The 24094-nt window shown below is 42.6% G+C and overlaps 1 pseudogene; it reads left to right on the top strand.

Moving 5' to 3' along the window:
* LOC124088772 (uncharacterized) overlaps positions 1–17292 on the top strand; it is a 40405-nt pseudogene extending 23113 nt beyond the window's left edge.
* Positions 17293–24094: the final 6802 nt, after the last annotated feature.

Genomic DNA, 24094 nt, shown 5'->3' with positions numbered 1-24094 from the left:
CAAAACCGAAACTGAATGAAACAAAAACGGAATAAAAAATCGTTGTATCAATTTTCTCTTCCTCAGGGCCGACAAACTTCAAACCTTTAGTCAACCATTTTTTCCAGTTTGCCTGAGAAATTTCTAGGGATAGGCAGCTTGAAACAAAAACAAGATAAATCAAAACAAGAACGCACTGTTTTTTTTTTGAAATGGTCACCCATTCTTTTGCTCTTCCTCAGGGGCGAGCAATTTCACTTACCTCCAAGCTTCAGAAGTTCCCCGCACGGGCCGCCAAATGCCGCAGTCTGGCTGGGCACAAATGCCGCAGTCTGGCTGGGCACACAATCACGAGCCACCACACAGCTTGTAGATTCAAACAGCAACTCTTTATTCCCGAACTCACACCAGCCGTCTACAAACACGTTCTGGGGAAATCCACGTTCTCTGCCCAAATCCACCTCCACTGGGCTTCTATCTCCAAACTATACTGTCTGAATCCCGTGAGAACTCAAGGGGAACTCAGGCAGCAGGATACGCCCTATTCCTAGCAGGAATAATCTTAAACCTGGAACGCCCTAAACTGATTATCCTAAACTGGGAACACCCTAATCCGCCCTGGTCCTTGAGCAAGGTCACCTACATTCAATGTCACTGCAACACGGGGTACGCTGGCAAGGAAATTGTCATACCTACTTGGCTAATGGCTCCCAGCAGTTTTGATTTATTTTGTTTTTATTTCAAGTTGCCTGTTCCTAGAACTTTCTCAGGCAAACCGGGGAAAATGGTTGACTCAAGGTTTGAAGTTATTCTCCTCCGAGCAAGAGAAATTGTTAGAGGAAGGAGGCACCCCAGTGAGACCAAGAACAATTAGGGCATATGTTGATACAATACAAAAATGTAGCCAATGGCTTTTTAAAGATGAGTTATTAAGTATATTAATGAGACCATCATGGTATCCTGTAGAAGGATTTTTCTTCAACAAGAAAGAGATGGCTAGTTCTGTTTACTACATTTGTCTAAGATCTTGGTTTTTACAGACATCTGATTAATTTACAAAGCTAAAGTGTTAAAATATCAACCACTAAATATTAAATCAAGTACTCTTTACTTATTAAGTTCCATAAGGTAATATATTTAAACATTATGTGTGTTTTCATAAATTGGTAAATGGAAAAATGTTTAATATTGCTTTGTGTCTATGTCTTTGCTAAAACAAGGTTACTAAGAGTTAAGATTCTATCATGTGTAATTTATATACAAAGAGTAGAAAAATTTTCAGTTGGGTTTCAATTATAGTATTATAGTATCATAAAAAACATGAAAGTCTTTCATCTTATTAAAGTGGAGTAATTTGTCTAAATCAGAAATTTTATAAGAGTTGTTTCAAAATGTGAATTTATAAAAAGGGTTAATGGTTAAAAAAGAGATAGAAAAAGATTCAAGATGTGGGAATATATTTTAATATGGAAGGTTAAAAGAAAAAGAAATGTTTCTAGATGAGATAATCTCTGTGTGGTAAAGTAAAAAGTTGTAAAATGCCATTTAAAAAGATTTTGAGGAAACTAGGCTTACTTTAAAAGCTTGAGAAAGGAAGAAAGAAGAAAAAGGTATTTGTACATGGCAGATTGAGACAAAGCTTCTCAATGGAGTTTAAAAAAAAGAAAAAAGCCTTTGGTTGAAGGGCAGCCATGTAAACTAACATTGAAGTGATTTAAACAAAATCTAAGCCTCGTTTAAAAGAGTGAAGTTGTAGGTGGTGAAAAAGTACATTTAAAAGTACAGTATAGATGATAATTAAAAGGTTAAATTGAAGGTGGTCGAGATACCTTCATGGCGGAAAAAAGATTGCTTTATTGCATCATTCGAAGCCTAGTTAATCGCAAAGGCATTACTTAAAAAAAATGGGAAGATAATAGGATAAAAGATATTTAAATAAAGAAGATTAAAAATTTAAAGTGAAAAACTTTAAAGACAGAAGTATAGAAAGTTAAAAAGAAAAAAGATAAAGAAGATGTAGAAAGATAAAAAAAATGTAGGAAGACAAGAATTTTAAACCCACAAAATAGGAAAAAAAATAGGAGGAAAAAAAAGCAACTAAGGGTGAATGTACAAACCTTAGGGGGAAAAAACTAGAAGATAGAAATAAGATAAAAAATGGTTGAAAATGTCAAGTAAGGTATTTCAGATAGAAAAATGCAAAAAGCTAGACAACTATTAGATACAGACATATACTTATTAAAGCAAAAAGAGGGAATTGGAAAGGGGTATATATCACCCAAAGATAAACTTAAAATGACCCTTTTTACTCTAAACTTTTAAAATTTGGATTCATCAGGACTTAGTGCTGCGGAAAGACATATGTATCCAAAAAATGTACATAAGCCTAAAGTACTTTGGAAAGATATTCTAACAGGACAATGGAAAGGTCCTGACCCAGTGATTGTCTGGAGTCGGGGTTTTGTTTGTGTTTTTCCACAGGGAGAACAGCAGCCGATTTGGATTCCAGAGAGATTAACTAAAACAATTTCTACAGATGGAAAAGAAGATGATTTGACTCAAATCCATAACAGCTGATATCCAGAACTCCAGCTTGGCCATTCTTACATCTGCGACAGTGATTAACCAGTGATGCAATTTTTATTTCCTTGCCAGCGCACCCCATGTTAATTGTGGTAGTGCTGGCATATCTTTGCTGATGGTGTCACCAGTGATGCAATTTTTCCCAAGGAGCCGTCAATTGGCTTGGTGTCGTGGCATTTCTGTATTCTCCTCCCTTCTGCTAGTGATGGTCTAAAATTTGGGGGCCAATGGCTATATGCTGGACCGGTAGTCAGTGACGGGTATGATTCAATTGCAGTGGTATCAACCTAAGACAGGAGGCTGACGCCTAAAGGTCAGTTTTCCGATGACGGGTAAGAACCATATGTTGAATTGGACAACCTACCAGGCACGGTCCTTAAGCCACATTGCTTGTTGTTTAATTAATCAGAAGGGGGGAGATGCTGGGAGCCATTAGCCAAGTAGGTATGACAATTTCCTTGCCAGCGTACCTCATGTTGCAGTGACATTGAATGTAGTTGACCTTGCTCAAGGATCAAGGCGGATTAGGGTGTTCCCGGTTTAAGATAATCGGGTTTAGGGCGTTCCCAGTTTAGGTTCCAGGTTTAAGGTTTAAGATTACTCCTGCTAGGAATAGGGCGTATCCTGCTGCCTGAGTTCCCCTTGAGTTCTCACGGGATTCAGACAGTATTTTTTGGGAGATAGAAGCCCAGTGGAGGTGGATTTGGGCAGAGAACGTGGATTTCCCCAGAACGTGTTTGTAGACGGCTGGTGTGAGTTCGGGAATAAAGAGTTGCTGTTTGAATCTACAAGCTGTGTGGTGGCTCGTGATTGTGTGCCCAGCCAGACTGCGGCATTTGTGCCCAGCCAGACTGCGGCAAATATCTGTATTTTATTTTTTTTAAATGTGGTACTGAGGATTGAACCCAGTGCCTCATGCATGCCAGGCAAGCGTTCTGCCACTTGAGCCTCATCCCGAGCCCGAGTCTCCTGTGTTTTGAGTGGAGTATCAGATGGGCACAGAGCAGATCCTGCCTGGTATCCCTGGGCTAGATTTATCTTGGTGTCTGTGAGATTCCTGGGAAGATACTCTGCACAGAACTGATCAATAATAAATTTCATTGAATTTAAGACCAATCACTGTTTTCAGGCCATAATCTGGAAGGAAAAGAGAAAAGTGTTTCCTCCTCAGCAGAGAACCCCTTGAACATAATAAACCCTCACTGTTTACTGTACCTGGTCACGGTATCTGGCTGTGTTTCTGTTGAATGCACCTAGTCATAAGTATCTGGCTAATATTTCTGATTGCTCTACCTGGTCATGGAATCTGGATAATGTCTCTGGCTAACGAATTGCATGTTGGTATCTGACTATTGTCTGGTTACTATATTGGGTCACATGGTATCTGGTAACTACGGGGTCCCAGTATCTGCCTGTTGCCTCTGGTTATTGTTCCTGGTCACAGTATCTGGTTGATGACTCTGATTACTGTACTGGTTAACCATATCAAGGTATTGTCTCTGGTTACTGTATCTGGGTCATGTTATCTGGTCCATGTCTCTGGTTACTGAACCGGATCATGGTATCTGGATAGTGTCTCTGCTTACTGTACTGGTCCTCAAAGCATCTTTCCTTTAGTTCCAGTGCAAAGCACTTGGCTTCTCTTCGTGGCACTTATCTCTTCACCAACCACACCTTCTTTGGTCTCAACTGTATACCTTTTCTGGTCCACCTGCAAGTTTTTAGAAATATTTCTGCTGTTTTTGCTCCTATCTCTCACTGCCAACCTGGCTAAAGCAGCCAGCAATTCCCACACTAAAGCCTGAATGTGCTCCCATCCTCAATAGTTTCATGGTCCAAATATCCAAGTTTAAACTCTCCTCTGAGATTCAAGGCAAACCCTTTGATGTGAATCACTAAATAATTTCAAAGACAAGGTATATACTCCCAAGGTATATTGCACAGTGTAAATATTCCCAATTCTAAACGAAGGGAGGGAAACGGTAAGGAGGAATTGTCCAAAAAAAAAAAAACCTGAACCTTGGCAGGGGAAACATTAATTCCTGTAGCTCTATGTTCAGTATCCGTGTCACAGTGGCATGACATGGGTTCCAAAGGGCATGGGAAACCCTCATCCCTATTTCCCTGAAAGACCACTCTCTTGGGCTGGCTCTGCTCACTTCCTGCAGCTCCCCTTGACAGATACTTCACATTCCAGGCATCTCTAACTCCTTGGGTCTCCATGCAGCTTGAACGTCCCTCTCACTGCTTCTTGAATAGCCTTCTATGGTTTGTCCACAAGGATTCTGTCCATGCAATGCACTACCTAGCCTCCAAGGCTTCTTTTCAAATCTTGGTGGAAGCTTGCAAGACCTTGTAAATATAGCTTCCTATAAGCCTCTAAGACAAACACCATGCAAAAGATGCCAGGGCCTTCCACAGGCAGGAGCAATAACCAGGCCCACTAGGAATGTGGCCGAAGTGAACTCCGAGTGCCTGCACAGCTGGACCGTGGGAAAGCAAACCTGGGGAGACAAGTCTGCACACAACCCTGTGCTAACAGGGTGCCCTGAGGATTCTTCTAACACTGTTATTTTTATTTATCTATTTATTTACCTTTACTCTAATTTGTTATATATGACAGCAGAATGCATTACATAACAATGTTCTTTCAAACAAGTTTACATTTTAAACCCTTGTCTGCTTTTTTTAATATTTATTTTTTAGTTGTAGTTAGACACAATATCTTTATTTTATTTATTTATTTTTATGTGGTGCTGAGGATCTAACCCAGGGCCTCGAATGTGCTAGGCGAGCGCTTTACTGCTGAGCCACAATCCCAGCCCATTGTCTGCTTTTGTTTTTTAGTCTCCTCCAACTATTGCCAAATTCTTTCTGCAAAAATGCTCCAAAGGCTTTGGAACCACCTGATCAGACATAGCCATAACAATGATCCCATTTCCTGGTACCCATTCTCCATGTTAATCAGCTTGTGTTGCTGTGACAAACACTTATGAAAAACAAGTTAAAAGGAAGAAATATTCATTTGGCTCCTGATTTCAGTGCATGGGTTTTGGATCCCATTCCTTGGGCCTCTTATAAGGCAGAACATTATGGCAGGGAACGGGAAGTGCAGGAAAACTAACCATCTTCTGTGGCCGGAAGAATGACTACATTGAAAAACTGGTAAAAATGAGGAAAAAAGAAACATATGTGTATGTATATTGAAAGGACAAAGAAATTGAAATGTAAAGGATAAGGTTTGTAAAGTTTTTAAGTTGCATTCAGAGCCTGAAATTCATGTGGCAGTAAAACAATTCCAGGAACTGCCCATTAGATGTGTGTCGAAATCTCCCCTGACCACCTAGTTGCTTAACAACCCCCTCCCAGAACCCGTGCAGTCCAGCACGTATACACCTCAGGGCTTAAACCAATCAGTTTGAATGTATACCCCTTCTTAGTACTGACCAATCACCCCCACCTGACCTGTTCCCACCAGTGAATGTGCTAATCATGTTTTAGAGTTGTTATTTGATTTTCCCGTGGTATGTGATGATTTGCTAAGGGATGCTATGATGTATGTAAAGTCCCTGCCCTCTCCAAAGAATGTATATAAACTCTGCTTAAGTTGTTCTCGGGGCTCTTTGTTCTTTGCTCCTCTGAAGTGAGCTCTGAGCCCCAGCATGCTGGACCCCCAATAAACCCTTTGCTGTTGCATGAGACAGTCTCTTGGTGGTCTTTTCCTCCGACGTTCTCCCGACCTTTACAATATATGTCCATGAACCGATCAACACAGCAAGAACACACACACACACACACACACACACGAAAAAGAAAAAAAAAAGATTCTTAAAAATGAAGGAATTGTCTCCATGGAGGAGGTCAAAATAGTTGATGAGAAAGGATGGTCACTGCCTATGCCCAACTGTCCATGCCTGGCTGTCCTTCTTTCCATTTTCTTATTGGACTACTTACTGAGATAGAGAGACAGAGTGAGTGAGTGAGCAAGGGCTGGGGATTGTTACACTCTTCCTCCTTTTGTGTTGCTCCCCAAGGTGAAGCTGGAGTGACCTGAGACTGAAGCTGGTTGACCCAGCTCTCAGCTTCTCTTCTCATCAGCACAGATAGGATGGAATGAGAAGCATTGTCCTTTGGAGTTTGATCTGCATAACAGAAATCCATGCACTCCCAGGGTGGGGCCACTGCAGAGTTCTATGTGGAGAGTTCCTGTGGCAGGGGCTTAAATCTAATCAGGGTTTAGGGCCTTTGTTTTGCAGTAGCTGCTCTGGAGAGATTAGATCAACACACCCCTAGGGCCCAGCAGTTGCCAATTTCTGGGAGTCTGGATCTCAGGAGTCTCCCAAGAATTCTACTCCTGGGGCAGAGGAGCCAATCCTCCACACACTCTGCTGTCCCTGAGCACAGCCTTCCTAGAGTTTAGTCCCCGAGTTTGTTCACACCCACCTGTTCAAATTCTTGCCCCACTCTAGCTGGTTGCATAAGCCTCCAGACTCAAAGGAAAAGAAAGCTGGACTCCTCTTCACTTTTCTGACTTGAATCCTGCTGAGTACAATCTTCTCTGACCTGTTTCACTCATATTCTGCTAAGTACATTCTAAGCCACAATTTAGGCCCTTGCCAGGACAGCATGGCTGCTGTGATCTTCTGGCTCCCCAGTAGCAGCTGCAGCGTGGCCTCTTCAAGATGGCTCCCCACTCAGCTCTACTGACAGTTGAGAAACACAGCACTTTTCAGACACTAGTTCACAGTGCAGCCTCTGGATACCTAACTAAGTTCAGCTTGCTTTTCTTTTTTTTTTTTAAATTTATTTGTTTGTTTGATTTGTTCTTTTTAGGTATACATGACAGTAGAATGTATTTTGACATATTATAGATACATGGAGTGTACCTTCCCATTCTTTTGGTTGTACATGGTGTGGAGTTACATATGTATTCACATGTGAACATAGGAAAGTAATGTCTGATTCATTCCACTGTCTTTCCTATTCCCATACCCCTCCCTTCCTTTTATTCCCCTTTGTCTAATCCACTGAATTTCTATTCTTCCCTCCCCCGCTTATTGTGAGTTAGCAGCCACATGTCAAAGAGAACATTCAGCCTTTGGTTTGGGGGGATTGGCTTATTTCACTTAGCAGGATAGTCTCCAGTAATATCCATCTACTGGCAAATGCCATAATTTCATTTTTCTTTATGGCTGAGTAATCTTCCATTGTGTACATATATCACATTTTCTTTGTCCATTTATCTGTTGAAGGGTACTGGAAAACCAGCCTCTACCTCAGAGCAAAGCCTGTCCCAGGAAGGGACATGACCTTAGTCCTTGGAAAAACCCACAGAGCACTCCTAAGCACATTCCCACCCTGCTAAGTTGTTTATCTACAAATAACAGGAGAGATCTGCTGTGCCAGGTGTCCCTGACTCAGTCAGGCTAGGTGGGTATCCATAGCAGCCCCCTAGCAGCCACCAATCAGCATGAGACAGGGAAATACCTGGGATGCCAGATGACCCTCCCAGTAGTTTATGGTGGTTGATAACGTGTTGAGAAACCATGTAGTTCAGCACGAACACCCCTCTTGGCTTAAACCAATCAGTTCAAATGAATACCCCTTTTGTACTGACCAATCACCCCTACCCAACTTGTTCCCGCCAGTGAATGTACTAATCATGTTTTAAAGTTGTTATTTGATTTTCCCACGGTGTGTGATGATTTGCTAAAAGAGGCTATGATGTATGTGAAGTCCCTGCCTTCTCCAAAGAATGTATAAAACTGCTGCAAACCCTGGGCTCGGGGCCTCTCAGCATCACCAGTTGCTGTGTGTGTGCACGGAGGACCGAGCTAGCTCACAATAAACACCTCTTTGCTGTTTACATTGATCTTGGGTCTCTGGTGGTCTTTGGGGGTCCCGAATTTGAGCATAACAGTACCTAGGTTGGTTCCATAGCTTACCTATTTTGAACTGAGCTGCTGTAAACATTGATGTGGCCTCATCACTATAGTGTGCTGATTTTAAGTCCTTTGGGTATATTGCTGAGGAGTGAGATATCTGGGTCAATGGTGGTTCTATTCCAAGTTTTCTGAGGACTCTCCATATTGCTTTTCAATATGCAATCCACCAGCGGTGTGTGAGTGAAACTTTCCCCCAATTTCCTCACCAACATTTATTATTATTTGTATTCTTGATAATTGTGCAGGCTACTTTTCTGATCTCAGTTTTTCTGTACTGAACCTGTTTTTTTTTTTTTTTTTCTCTTTGGGTTCTCCCTCCCTCTGTGGTGAACCATTACTGCCGCTGTCACAACCGGCTTGGTTCCACTGTACTCTTCATTCTCTATTCAATGCACCCAAATGTCTGAGTCTCTAAGAACCTCTGACTGTTCAATATTGAATTTGAGTGAAATCCCTTTTTCACCCACCTCACCGAGAAGCAGTACTCTTGCTGCCTGAATCCTGAGCCACAGAGCAACTAGGTATGCAGCCTTCCTCTAACCTGCCATTTGAATCTCCTAAAAGTAGATCTTAATGACTCACTGCAGACACACAGGAAAGGTAACTATGTGCAGAGATTGATGTTTCAATCAGTTAGACTGAGTTATGAGTACACTATATGTGATATATACCAAAACAACACATTACACACTTTAAATAAATACAATCTTTAATAAAAATGTAAAAATAAAGTAATACAAATCAAATTAGTGAACATAAAATAGCACACAATTCAAATTGTCAGCATCAATAGTTAGGAACAATAAGTTGTTAGTGTTGGTTGGAAGTTTCTGCAGCAGCTCCAATGCATCATTGATCCAGAACACACTTTCTAGAAAAATGGACGTTAGACTTTTCAGTGACATTGTAGATATTGAGAAAATCATTTAAAAATTTAATTTTAAGAAGCTGTAGGTGGTTGTAAATGGCAAAGTTAAATATAGGTTGAGGGCTACAAAAATATTTATAAATGCACCTGGTAAATTGTTGTTGCAAATATATTGCAATTCTTCAATAGGGGTTTATATTTAAAAGTCACCCAAGTTCATTACCTCTTCATGTTGCTCTCCCATTAATTTCACACAATATGCCATGTTCATTAGCCAACTTCAACTATAAATTTAACTTAGTCACAGGAATGAGTGCTTATTATAATCTTTAAATTATGGATGTTTTATAAATGACAAAAGGCTATGATTTTTTTCAATACTAAAAATTTTGAAAAAGGCTATTGTATCTAAAAATGGAAAAAGAAAAATTAATTTTGAAATTTGATGTTTGGTCATACATTCTGAGATTTGTAATCCAAATGAATCTTCTTCCTTCTTTTTCAGGTATTTTTCTACAGTTGAGAAGTTGATTTCAGTGTCAGTAAACTGTGATTTGTTTTGCCCTAAATACTACATTAAGAATATCATTGCTTCATTTTTCTTCAAAGAATTTATTAATCACTTTGATACTTTCATGTGCATTATAGTACATTCAATTTTTGTTCTGATTAGAGGTGCATGCCTATAATCCCAGCAGCTCAGGAGGCTGAAGTAGGAGGATTGTGGTTCAAAGCCAGCCTCAGTAACTTAAGAGGCCCTCAGCAGCTAAGTGAGACCCTGTCTCCAAATAAAAAATAAAAAGGGCTGGGGAAGTGGCTCAGTGGTTGAGCTCCCCTGGGTCCAATTCCCAGTACCAAAAAGAAAGAAAACCTGTTCATGCATCATTTTCTACTTAAAACATGATTCCAAATTATTACCAAGTAAATACAGGTGAAGGTAAATATCTAAAAATGGTATATTTGGCTTACATTCTAGAATGTGTCTTAATTTATATTTTCCAAATGGGTTAATGTGAGAAGTGATGGCACTAAGCTTACTTTCCCAATGATTTTCAACCACTGTTTCCATTGAATTCTTGGCAAATGTGTTCTCTTTTTTTCTTATTTTTTTTTTGTAGTTGTAAATGAATAGAATGCCTTTATTTTATTTATTTTTATGTGGTACTGACAATTGAATCCAGTGCCTCACGCATGCTAGGCAAGCGCTCTGCCACTGAGCTAAAGCCCCAGCCCAAATGTGTTCTTTTTTTTTTTTTAAGTTGTTGATAGACATTTATTTATTTATTTATTTATTTATATGTGGTGCTGAGAATTGAACCCAGGGCCTCACACATGACAGGCAAGTGCTCTCCCACTGAGCCCCAACCCCAACCCCCAAATGTGTTCTTAATACATTTTAATATTTATTGAAAGAGGGGGCTGGGGTTGTGGCTCAGTGGTAGAGCACTTGCCTTGCACATGTGAGGTACTCAGCATCACATAAAAATGAATAAATAAAGATATAAAAAATATTTATTGAAACAGCAAAGTAGCTATATCATTCTAGGATATGAACAAAAAGTTCCATGTCATCAAAAGTGTTTTTTCTGTAGTGTTCACTAGCATGTTTGAAAGTTTGCAAAACAAGGAAGATAGGAAGCCCTAGAATTTTTTTCATAACACATCCAAACAAGTTCTCTACTGAAAATCTAATGATTTAAAATATGAATTTTCATGTTCTGTCACAAAGTTGAATTAGTCTTTTACAAACATTGCCTCCTGAAAGAAACCTTCCAACAGGATAAATTTCAAGCCTGCTATAAATTCATGCCGAATATAATATAATATTTCTTTTCTGCAAAGAAAAATAAGATGATTCAGTCCATGAGTAGACAGAAAAGTGCATTGGAGTTTGACATTCATGTGGACTATAAACAAAATCATAAAATTAATGTGTGGTGAGGGATTGGCCTTTATGACAATATATAAGGAAATGCACCAATAAGAAATTTGCTCAGATGGTGGTACATGTCTGTAATCCCAGCGGCTGGGGAGGCTGAGGCAGGAGGATCGAGAGTTCAAAGCCAGCCTCAGCAAAAGCAAGGCACTAAGCAACTGAGTGAGACCATGTCTCTAAATAAAATACAAAATAGGGTTGAGGATGTGGCTCAGTGGTCAAGTGCCCCTGAGTTCAATCCCAGGTAACAAAAACAACAAAAAATTTGCTCAAAGGATAAAGTATTTTTCCTGCCTACTGCCCATCTGACTGTCACCTTGAAATGAATATTTATCAAGGGAATCAAATTAAAGCATTCTAAATCTACTTGAGGATTATGTTTAAATATACTTAATGACAAAAACATAAAAGATTACGGGATGGACTGGATTTTTTAATTTATAGAATAAATCACATTCTTCAAAAAGAGTATGTTTGGAGCATGTTTTTGACATCTAATAGTTCTTCTTAAATTAAGATGTGAAGTCAGTGAAATGGAATCTCTGCCCTACTTCTGGGGAACCTTCAATCAGATACTACTTCATATTCATTAGAATTGCAATCATAAACAAAGAGACAAAACAAAACAAAACAAAAACAAATAGTAAATAGATGAGGAGTTATAACCCTTGTGTATTTCTGATGAGGATGTAAAACAACACAGCCACTATGGAAAACAATATGGTGGGTCTTCCAAAAGTGAAACATAAAATTACCATGTGACCCAGAAATTCTACTGCTGGGATATACCCCAAAGAGTTGAAATCAGGGACTCAAAAAGATGTTTGTACGTCAATATTCGTGGCAGCATTATTCACCATAGCCAAGAGATAGAAGCAACTCGAATATCCATCTCCAGAAGAATAGATAAACAAAATGTAATGTACATACACAATGGAATATTATTCAGCCTTAAAAAGGAATGAAATTCTGATACATCTTAAATATAAATGAACCTTGAGGGCATCATGCTAAGTGAAATAAGCCAGACAACAAACAGACAAATACTGCATGATTGTATTTATATGAGGTAAACAGAATAGTCCAATTTATGGAGACAAAAGGTAAAACAGGGGTTACCAGGGCCTCAGGGGAGGAGAAATTGTTTTGTAATGGATATAGTTTTAGTTTGGTATATTGAAAACATTCTGGAGATTGTTGTTGTTGGTGTTTGTACAACAGTGTGAATGTACTTAACACCACTGAATTGTATGCTTGAAATGGCTAAAACAGTAAATTTAATGTTATGTATATTTTACCACCCTCCCCCAAATAACAATGTTTCTCAAGGAAAATCTTTAGAAAGAGAAAGTAAATTAGTGGTTGCCTCGATGGGGTGGGAATGGGGACTAATAGTTAATGGGCAGGAGGATTTATCTCATGGGGTGTATGGAAAGTCCTAAAACTGATTTATGTTCATGATTGCACAGCTGGAAATGATATGCAAACTATGCTTCAGCAAATTTGAAAAAAGCCGCAATAGCATATCTAGAAATATTTCTTCGAAAAATCCTACTTCTATAATGCAAATAGGAGTTCCTCAAAAGAGGAGCTGTAGGGTCAAGTGTGTTTGGGAAACGCTGTCCATCTATCTTCCACAGGGGGACTGACCAGCCACATGAGAACATCTAGGTCTGAAAAGACAGGTGGTCAAGAAAGGTGCTCATTCTAACCTCTGTCTATTCCCCCCAGTGCATTTAAGAGGCATCCTTCCCCCCTTCACACAGTTGTTACTTACATCCCTCTGAACTCAGGTTCCACAGAACACGCTTTAGTGAATGCTAATTGGAAGTTCTGTGGAAATCACTTCAGTGGGCAGGCAGCTGCACAGGATCTTTAAAGTTGTTTTTTCTGGATCTCTAAAGTTGTTTACTTGCCATTGCCATCCGTGTCACGAGAGGGGATTATTCAGCTCAGCAAGTGCAAAGAAGGCCCCAATGCCACACCCGATGGTGTTTGTCTGCACCATAAAGCCAGGATTACCTGGAATGTGGGTGAGTCACTCTGACCCCTCCACAGGGAGGTGTGGAAAACAGGACACTGTCTTAGCCCCGGGCACACCCAGGCACTGCCTGGCTTCACCACTCATTTCTCTTTCAGTTACATTAAAGCTCTTATTAGGAAAAGACAACTTCTCTTGATAGACTGGTTGGTCTAAGGTAAAATCCTAGATAATGACTTCTAAAGAGTCTTTCAAAGCTCACTGGGAAGTATAAAGCATTTTTCCAACACCCACTGATTGCCAGCCACCACCCTAGATGAGTTCCTATCATCTCATTTAATTCTCTCATGTGGCAGGTGACATTTTGCTCCTTTGAAGGTGGGGAATGTGAGACCCTGAGGTGAAGTAAGCAATGTGCTTGTCACATTGGGTCACACAGCAAAGTGCAAGTTCAAGTCTGGGTTTGACCTTCCCACAGTTTATGTTGTCTCTATGATATCAAACATTGAAAATCTGGTGAAGTGCAGTCCAAGAAATTATGGCTAGTGGAAAATGAGATGCCACAAGTGGTATCCATAGGGCACGATTTGGCAGAACCTCCCAGGTAGTGATACGTGAATTACATTAATGCCCACACCTCCACTGCATGGTGCACACTGTGACCAGAGGTCAGTAGCCTTAGACACAAAGGCAAGGACAAGGGCAGAGCACACAAGACAGCAGCTGGTGGCCTGTGAGCCAGGATACATCTGAACTAGGGCAAGTCTCCACTCTGAGCTGGGGAGAGGCTGAGGCAACTGCTGGTCTTATCTCTGGGGCTCAGCAACTCACAAGGCTATAATTCACAGAAGAGTCCAGATGCCTGAATGGATGGCAGCACAGACTGATGTCAGCATGTCATGTACACAGGCCAGCAGTGCTTCAGCCAGGCCTGGGGAGGGTAGGGCTTCCTACTCTGTCCCCTAGCCAATCCAGATGCTCTGCAGGTCTATTGAGGCACTATCTGCTGTCCTCCCAGGAGGCCACATTTAAGGTGACCTTAGAGACCCAGGGAGAAATTGTTCTTCCCGTCTCCAGCTGGTAGAGGTGGCTGGGTTGAGAACCATTGTGGCTCCTGCTCAGTCATGGACCTGTGCTGGGACAGGGTCCCTGGGAATGTCCCCAGAGGATCATGCCATTATCACTGTCCTGTGACCCTCCATAAATAATAGAGCCACTAACACATCCCAGGAGCTACTCAGTTAACAGAAACAGGTCTGAGAACTGAAAACACACAGAGATCAAGCAACATGGCGGAGCCTCAGAGCTGAGTGGGCAGCTGACTCTAGGGCAGAGCAATAGCATGGGCTTTACTTCATCCCCATGTTGGCACAAGAGCCAAGTATGGAGATGAGAAGGCAGTTCTCCCTGTCTTGAGACCTGTCTACCTGCTTTCTCCTTCTGCACTGGCATTTCCCTTGTCACAAGAGTGCTTTCCTTGCATGAGGTCCAGCCACTCCTAGCTGGCTTACCATGTCCTATGGCTGGGGCCTCTTCTTTGGTCTCTTGTCTAAGACCCACATACAGTGATTGGCACATGGTACAGACATCCATCAGTATCCACAGTGAACTCAGAACCTAAGAAGACCTAAAGTTACAGTCAGAATAGCAGAAGTGATGGTAAGTTGGCAGAGCCAAGGGAACCCTAGGATGGCAGAGAATGAACAATGAGGAGTGGATGGGGTGCAGTTTCTGCCAAGCAAGTCACCAGCTGTCCTGTGCCAAAGTGATGAGCAGGAGGTGATGTCCCTCTTCTAGTGGCATGAATGCTGCACCATTATGAGGTGTCCTGTTTACCTAGGTCACAGCCAGCGATGGGTCATTCATTAGTTCTGTGAACTTAGATAACCCCGAAGCCCTGCACCTGGGAATGAAAGGGTTGTATGGATAGCCATCAGTGTCCTTTCCAGCTCTGTCACTCTGTTATTCGGTGAGTCTAGACAAGACTCTGACTGTATCTTGCTGCACTTCAAAACCAGAGCCTTTCCTGGTGGCTAGAGCATCTGTGAATTAATGTCTTGCATTACCCAGGCCCTGGCTGGCCTAACACAGCCATTTGAAGTAGCAGTTCCTCTTTGCCTTTCTCTCGCCTTCCTCGTCTGCCTGTCCCTTTCCTCCTGACAGCCTTCATCCTCCATGAAACTGCAGTGTTCAGGCTGCTTGTTGGCTGTCAGGGACCCCTGATTTCAGACACTCCTCCCCACACCTTCTGTGGACAGGAACTAATGTCAATGTCTCCTCTCCTCTTGCCTCCATTAAAACTCTGACTTCTTGGCATGACAAGGACCAGGCTGACTCTCGAGTGTATGTGTAGAGAACCAAACCACTGACCAGCAAACAACAGAGTATCCCCTCATGAGAAATCGACAAGGAAAAAGAAATCAGGAGAGGAGGTGACAACAGCAAAATTTTAGAAGCTAGGAAGTAGATGGAAAAGGGGTAACAAAGGCCAGAGGGAGCAGAGAACTCTGCTATCATTAGGGGTGCAAAGAAGCAGCAGGGAGCTCTCAGACATTGTTAGTACCAGGACCTTGGGAAACAGGTGCAAGTGGATCCAGGAGCAGCGATGTTTGAAATTGTGCAGAAAAGGATGAGCCCTCCCCATTCCATGAGTTGAGTGACTCTCTCTTCCCAATCTCAGCGGAAAGCTTGCAGACAAATGGAACTAGAGGAAATCTGGACTTGCAGACACCAGGAACAGCTGAACCCAGGGATGTAGTACTAAAGAGAGAGTAAGTAGATGTGAGAAATAGAAAGTCAGGTGGCCGGTTTTCAGAATATAGTATTTGCCCTTAGTTGGATCCGATTGTAATTATAGTCCCCTCCCCAATTTTAAAATTAGCCAATGGCATAGATTGTAACCCCAAGCTCCTCCAATCAGGGCAAAGGGCAACACTGTGTTAGGGATTAAAGAAGGTGGACTGCCTGCCCAGGTGGCTTGCTAGCCCTTATGGCAGGAGTTAAATTTGCCTTGCCTATTCACCTCTGAGCACATGTTTGATTTCTTGCGGTACCTCGATACTTCTAACATAGATGACAGGCTAAGTCTATCTAATTGAGAAGAACCCAAGGCCCTAAGGATGCTCACAGCCAAACTGACCTTTCCTGAGATTCTTCTTGAATCCCATGATTCAATCCTTGGGATTCCTGGGAGCCCTTGCTAAGAGAAAATAACCAAATGATGCTGAAGATTGAGGGTCAGTTTCTAGCTGTTTCTTCTCAAATTCACTTATAAGTATTTCATAAGCTTTGTAAAGGTGAAAGTCATCTCCACACTGATCTCGTTGGATTGGGGCTAGGGATAGTCTGCCTTCGGAGGCGACATCCCGTCCGGTGCAGGCATTCCCCACCCTCTCTCCTGCCCCTGCAGGAGGCAGCTCCTGTTTATCTGCAGTGAGGGTCTCCCTGGGCAGACTGCTGGGCAGCGGGTGCTCCCGTGCGCGGGATCTCACCTGCGGTCGGGCTTCTCCGCGAGGCGGACGCGTGCTCCTGCTCTTTAGGCACCGAGGCGTCGCGATTCCTGGGGGCACTGTCTACGGCTGGGGTAACTCAGGTTCTCCTGCTGCACAAGCCACCTGTGGAGCGAAGCAACCTCGAGGAAGCATTGGCCTCCGCGAGCATCGGGAGAGAACGTGGAGGGGGCGGCCCCTGCGGGTCAGCCCGCCAGGCGGTGTGGAGGTCTATGTTGAGTCCCGAACCCTTCGCCAAGGCCAAGCCCAAGCGTTCCCGGCACCGGCCCACCCAGAGACTGTCGCGCCCTCGCCTTGATTTCAGTTCCCAGAAAAAGCGTTTGCCATTTTGTGGTGGTCATGGAAAGAGAGACCCAAAGGTCTGCCCCTGCATGGGATTCGAATTCGCAAAAAAACATTGTCCTACTCCTGTCGCCGGCCTTGGCTGGTCCCTATCCCCGCCCACGAGAGCAGCAGGCAGTCTCCATTCCCCTTGTAAACTAGAACACTAGAAGAATTGAGGTCTTTCAGGTCACTGGTAACGTGCCCTTTCATCCCCTGTGCTCAAAGCCGGCCTTTGCATGATGTCCTTAGTATTTTTAGTCTTCTGTCACGCTAATACATTGTGTCAATCTAGGGCAGGGATGTTTCCATGCAGGTGATTTTGACAGCAATCACCACACCAAGCTATTGTGAAGTGTGATAGGACGGATAATACATAAGCCAGTTCTTGACACAGTGTCTTACAAGAAAACATGTGAGACCATCAGTAAGAGGCATTTTAATTCACACACTAAAAATATTTTGTGTTTGGTTGACATCTTTCAAAATGCTGAATGAGATAGTAGCATTTATCATTTTATAGATATTTATCAATGTACTCATAAAAATCCCCATAGGAAGGAGGAGGGTTTTCTCTTATTCCTATTCTAGGATATAAACTGAGAACACAGATGTTATCTGACCTCCTAAATAGTCCACAGTGAGTCAGTGGGAGAGCTTCATTTAGGAGACCAAACATTTTCTAAAACTGGGATAACTGGGAAAGTCTAATCCAAATCTGACTAAATGTTGTACACTGAATATTATATAATAGCCAGAAACTTTATTTACATGGGCCAAATCCTGTGGGAGGCTAAACTGTGGGAATTAGTTTTTTGATCAACTTCATATATTGACCCAAGATATGTTTTTCTTTTTCTCTATCTATTCATTCAGAACTTATTCACTATTTATTATAGATAATTCATTCCATTTTTTCCACTGAATGTGATCTCTATAGGCATTTAATAAATATCTGCAAAAATGTAACTAAAATATACATATTTTTCCTAGCTACAAAACTCAATGAATATTATTAGGAAAGAGTTAAAAACTGTGGCCTTTTGTTTATACAGATGGAAAATTGTATTAATTACCTTCAATAGTAAGTCAAGGAAATAAGAAACTAGGAACTAGAAAGCTTTCTCAAAAAAAAAAAAAAAAAAGACAGACTTAAGATTCTGCAAAAGATATGGAAACTAAGCACAGCACCCACTTCTGGTTGGAAAGTCAATTTAAAAGAGGAGGTGACATTTGCAAGGTTTGGTGAGATTGAACAATGGAGACAAGTCAGGGAACATAGCCATGAGCACTGAGGCTTTCAGAAAAGATGGGGAGGCAGGAAATGTGAAATACTTCCTAGCTACTTTTTATATACATAGGAGAAATACGTGTCAAAAGGGGAATTTCTGGGTGAGGTTGTGGAGGGTTTCATTACCTGCCAGGCTGGGAGCTTACGCTTAACTCCTGAGGCCCTCTGCGGTGATGCAGGTGAGCAGGAGGCTGATGGCTGAGCAGAGCAGGAGGCAGCCTCTAGAAAGGTTAGGAGTAAGGCTGCTGGAGGGCCATCCCTTACTAATCCTGGGCTGCTTCTCACCTTGGAGTTCACGTAAAGCCCAACACCCGGCAGGCTCCCAGAACACGCTGGTGATGACCAGGTCAGAATCAGCTGGGTTCCTGCTCAGTGGACATGAGAGATGAGCTGTCTCATGATGTTAGTGTAGATACTTTCTGAGACCTTGTGTGAAGCAGCCCACAAGCTGTTCCTGAGCTTGTCTATGAGCAGAAGTCTAGATTAATTGTGCTAAGGGCTTACTCCATTTTAAATTTTGATTACATGAAAACGGTTGACTTTGCAAGATTCATTCTGATTTCCTAAGTTTCTGAAATCTATTTAAAAATATCATCTACCTACAAAAAAAATTTCTGACTTTGGTGGCAACTAGAGGAATGCATGCAAATTTTAGTTTTGACTCAAGGATTGTTCATGTTGTGACAAATTTGTCTCCTCCTTTGCTTTGTTGGTCAATGGCCACTGTTTCCTTAATGTGATATAAATTCTGCAGCTTTTCCTACCTTCTCTGCTTTACTTTTCTCTTAGCACTCTCAGCTTTCAGATCTCTCTTAATCTAAGTTAAAGATAAGATCTTACCTACAGGGTGTCATCTTCCCACCCAGGAATGTACAGGGGTTGATGAGCTCACATTTCTTCTCAAGGCTCCTGTGGATATGTTCAGAGCTGTCATCATCAGAACCTTTGATATGGAAGTCCAAGGCTCCCATCAAGAGAATTCCCAGCAGCTGAGTTCAGAAACAATTCATTCTTGAGACATGCTTATGGAAATCTGGTTTAATATTTGTAAAGGTAGTTCAGAACTAAAAGTTTGTAAGGCAGATGAGCAAGTCTGAGTACTTAAGGCTTCAATTTAGGACATATTTGAAGACAGCCCATATTCAGATATTGTATGTGCCAAGGAGTAGGGGGATATATGAGGTACCCATTGCTCTCTGGAGCTTCCTGCTTCGTTGGGTGAGCAATTATAGCACAACCCAGCAAGTCAAGGCTACATGATGACTGTGTGGACGAGACCAGCTGTGTGATGTTTACCATGAGCCAGGCAACATTCAATGCACTTTTCATATTTTAGCTTTAGTTTCTGTAAAAGAAAAATAAGCAATACTATAATTATCCATACTTCACAGATGAGGAAAGAGGGGCACTGGGAGGTGAAGTCTCTTTTCCAAGGTCATATAGCTAGTGAGTAGCAGAGCTGAGGTTTGCACTCTCTCAATTTCTTAGCTGCTACCCTGAGTCAGAGAAGGTGAGGATGGTACATGAGCAGAGGGATTCCTGAAAACGTGGTGCCCTAGCAAGATCATGCTGAGAGGATTTAAAAAAAACCAATTGCTTGCTAAGGAGAGGATATCACATTTGGTAATCTTGCTTGGTAACCAGAGATTCTAAATGGAGGTGAATTTTTCCTTTGTTTTGTTCTTATCTTTTGGAAATCTATTTCTTATAACATATTTCTACTTTTTTCTGCATAACTAGGAAGTGAATTTTTCATTATGTATTAGCATCAATATTAATCTTGTTAGCTCTCAGCTTCAAAATAATATCTTAAGATTTAAAAAGGTTAATCAATACCAATAGGCATATTAATTAGTAAATGGAAAGGCAGCACAACGGCATTTCTAGTGTATCAGAAGCCTCTTTTCTTTCCTTTCCACACTGTACATTTTGTAAAGTGTGTTCTACTACATCCATTCTAAAAGGTCCACATTCCTGTACAGTCAGTGTGGGTGGGCTACTGTGAAATACTGGATCACTTTGCTTTTTGCTCAAATCTGTGGACTCAGTATAAAGAGGTTGCATTGGTGCACTGGTCAGATATTGCATGACAGTTGATCGTGTGGTGACACTGTATTGTTGAGGCTCCATTGACTGCCTTGGCCTTTCTCATATTTTATCTGACACCGGAGATAAGTGGGGCTTAAGGTATGGTGAGGGCTGAGGTGCTATCCTTCAGGAGCACGGAACTTTCCTCTCCCTGCAGGTGATAGGCAGGTCCCTCCTACCTGGTCATCGCAGTGTGAGCATCCTGCAGGTACTGGTAGGGATCACACTTGGCAAGTAGATTGCTGATCTGTAAAAAAAAAAAAAAAAAAAAATCCAAACAGTACATCTATTTGAGTAGAGAAATGTTACCAAATTTGGCAGAATTGTTAGGTAGTTCCAGCAACCTCTTGAAGCCAGATGCAATCCTGTGCCCTCCAGGGTACAGCTGACTGGAGTCAGTATGGCACACACGCTGCTGGCCAGGCGTGGCATGCTCATGGGCATCACACATGGGAGCAGGATACTGGGGCCATCAAAGCCTTGGCTTCCAGGAAGGATGAGAGGGGCCAGGGGCTGCTATTGCCAACTGTCACCTACCCAGAAGCTCTAGCATCCGGGAAACATGTCCCGGTTAACACAGAATTTTTTAGGATTCTAAAGCCCAAGGAAACTTTGTTTTCCAAAGTTCAGTGGTTTGATTCTGTAGAAGAAAAGTCTTAACATTTAGGAATATTATTTCCTTTCGGATCTACAGAGTTGGATTAAGGAAATGCCAGTGTCATAAATTCATCTCTGACTTGTCCTTTTCCTTCTTGTTTACATACTTGTGATGCTAGTAAAGAAGTTTAACACTTACATATTTGGGAGGCCCTATGAGCTAAGGGGAAGAGCATGATGGACAGGCTGAGTCCACACCAGAACAGAGGCCAGTGTTTGGTTATGAGGAGAGTTCTGACCAGAAGTTCATTTTTCTCTTAAAGCATGAGCTATGTGCTGTGTCTTCCTCTTACCTTAGAGCTAACTGTCTGCAGCCAGGCACCACGTGTCTATTCACGGCTAAACTCACCAGCTCACTAAGGAGAGAGGACAGCCATGTGGGAAACCAAGCTGTAGGGGAAGAGCATTGGGGGTGATGGAGCTATGGATAATCTGCCAAACTTCCTCCTCCGAGTTCTCCATAGGAAATATGGGTTACTCTTGTTTTGCCATTAAGTCCATTAAACAGGAAAAGAATGTCAGGCGTGTTGGTGCATGCCTGCAATCCCAGCAACTCAGGAGCTGAGGCAGGATGATCCCAAATTTGAGTCTAGCCTCAGCAAGTTAAAGAGGTCCTAAGCAACTTAGGAAGACCCTGTCTCAAAGTACAAAATAAAAAAGGACTGGGGATGTAGCTCAGTGGTAATTCGCCACTGGGTTCAATCCCCAGTATCAAAACAAAATTAAAAAGAAAAAGAAATAAGGAAAAAAGAAAAGCATGTGTAAGTTGATTGGTAATTTACATGAAATCATTATTCATGGATTTCTAGAGGCAGATGAGATTTCCCTGGTCTCCCTTGACCCATTTTGACTACTTTACAGACAAAAGCTCTTCTTACTCTGCACTTGAGCAGATTCTATTTGCATATAAGCCCCCTTCCAGCTTTCTCTGTACCCTGTGGAGGAAAGGACTCCTGCTCTCTTGATATTTTCCTACTATTTTAATTATAATATTTATAAATTGCTAATTATATGTGATGTACAATCACAAACCATCATTTGGAGTTGTATCAGGACAAGGCTAGGATTCATCTCTCCTCAGCCCCACCTGCAGGCTCAGGTACACAGGCAGGCAGTCCCGCATGCTGGCCCCCAGGGAGGCCTGGCCTTGCCAGCACCACAGAAGCACCCTGGGGGGCAGAGATGGCTGTGCAGAGCCTTCCTGTGCACTGACCTTTAGAAATGCAAGCCCTTGCTCTTCTTGACACTGACCAAAACTATAGATAGAAACTTCCAGAGCCACTGGGAAACTCTGTTGTTCTGTGTACTGAGGTTGCCAGTGGCAGCAGTCAGTATAGGCTTCCAGCATGGCCAGGTGCAAAGGGTGAGCTCACTCCAGAAGCCCTTGTGAGTGATAGAGCCAGGAGAAAATGACAACAGGAACAGACATTGCTTTGTAGTCAAAGGGCCTGGCCTTGTCATTCATTGCCTGGGTGTGGCTTTGGGCAAGCTCCCAATTAATCTTTGTCTAAATTCCCAGTCTGTAAAATAGAGATAATAACATACCCAAGTCTGAGCTTGCTGTGAGCATTGGAAGACTGACTATGTGGAGTGGTGTAGGGGTCAGTGCAGGCCTGGCCAGGTGCTCCAACCCTGAGACATGGGAGCTGGAGGGACCAGCACATGCATGTCTACAGCATTCCTGCAGTGCCTCTGGTGATGAGTATTGTTTTGGCTACCACTTGGTGGCAGAAACTGCTGGGACATATTAGTAGCTAAATAGAGTGCTACTATACAAGTGTTCGGCAGCATGCTATAAAAAAAAAAATAGGTGAAAACATTTTGGATGAACATTGGCAGAATATATTGTTGGCATACAGCAAATCAAGTGGGTCTACCAAGTCCAGTCCTTGATTGAGACACCTGTGTTCCCTGTTAAATTCTTAGCTGCGATGATGTCAGTGGACAGAGTGCCTCCTTACACCTGAACAGGAAATGCTGAGGTGGGCTCTGGTCGGCCACCCCATCCATGAAATGATCTTGAACTTGTATGACATCAGCAGTGTCTTTGTCCTCTCCCAACATGGGTGTTCTTTGACAGAGGAGTCAGGAGCTGGGCCTGCTAGGCTCTGAGTGACTTAGGTATAGGCTGCCAGCTGTGCTTCTCTCTGGGTCCCCAGAAGGTTCCTGTCCCCCACAGAAGGATCCAAAACAGCCTGGTGTTTTCTAGGTGGAAAAGATTTCTCTGCTTAATTTTATTCTTTCCCACCCAAAGGTACTAAATAGAGAAGGTCATCCCTAAACTGTCTTCTGTATGCTGGTCGTGTGGCTGCATAGGTAGAATGTGGCCCTGTCCTCCAGGAGATTTTGGCTGTGCCACTTGGAGGGAAAAGAGAGTCTCTGGGCAGATGTTTGTCCTGAAGGATTTTCTGGGGTTCATGGGTGATATGGGGCTTCCCGGGGAAGGGGCAGAGGAGGGGCATTTGTACTCCCTAGGCTCTCTGGTGTTTGCCAGATGAGTGACTGAACACTGACTGGGGGGCGGGAGATTAGCCACAGGGACAGAGTACTGAGTAGAGGCACTTAGTGGGTGTTTAGAGGGGTCCTTCCCACTTGCTCAATCCTGTAGTAAGGGGTTTAGAAAGGGGAAGAGAAACGGGAGTAGGAGGGTTCTGATTCCTGCTATGAAGGTGCTTTTGGTGAAGCTTGGAGGAGGAAGGACAGTGGCCCCCGTGGAGTGGAGAGTAGGGGAGCCAAGCCACAGCTCTGCCTCTTGGTGAAGAGTCCTTTAGGGGAAGAAGGGCTGCTGGCCAGAGTTAGCAGAGGAGGCCTGTGGATGGGAGGAGGTGGGCCTTGGCCTTGAACAGGGAACTGGGAGAAGAGAGGACATTCCAGGCTGGAGCAAAGTCTGGAGGCTGGAGTGAGTGTGGTCTTGCTGAAGGCAGAGGACCTTGACC

Source organism: Marmota monax, unplaced genomic scaffold (assembly GCF_021218885.2).
Source record: "Marmota monax isolate L192 unplaced genomic scaffold, Marmota_monax_Labrador192_F-V1.1 WCK01_AAM20220418_F8-fsc00232, whole genome shotgun sequence".
In the NCBI taxonomy this organism is placed as follows: Eukaryota; Metazoa; Chordata; class Mammalia; order Rodentia; family Sciuridae; genus Marmota; species Marmota monax.
This window is presented reverse-complemented; position numbering and strand designations above follow the sequence as displayed.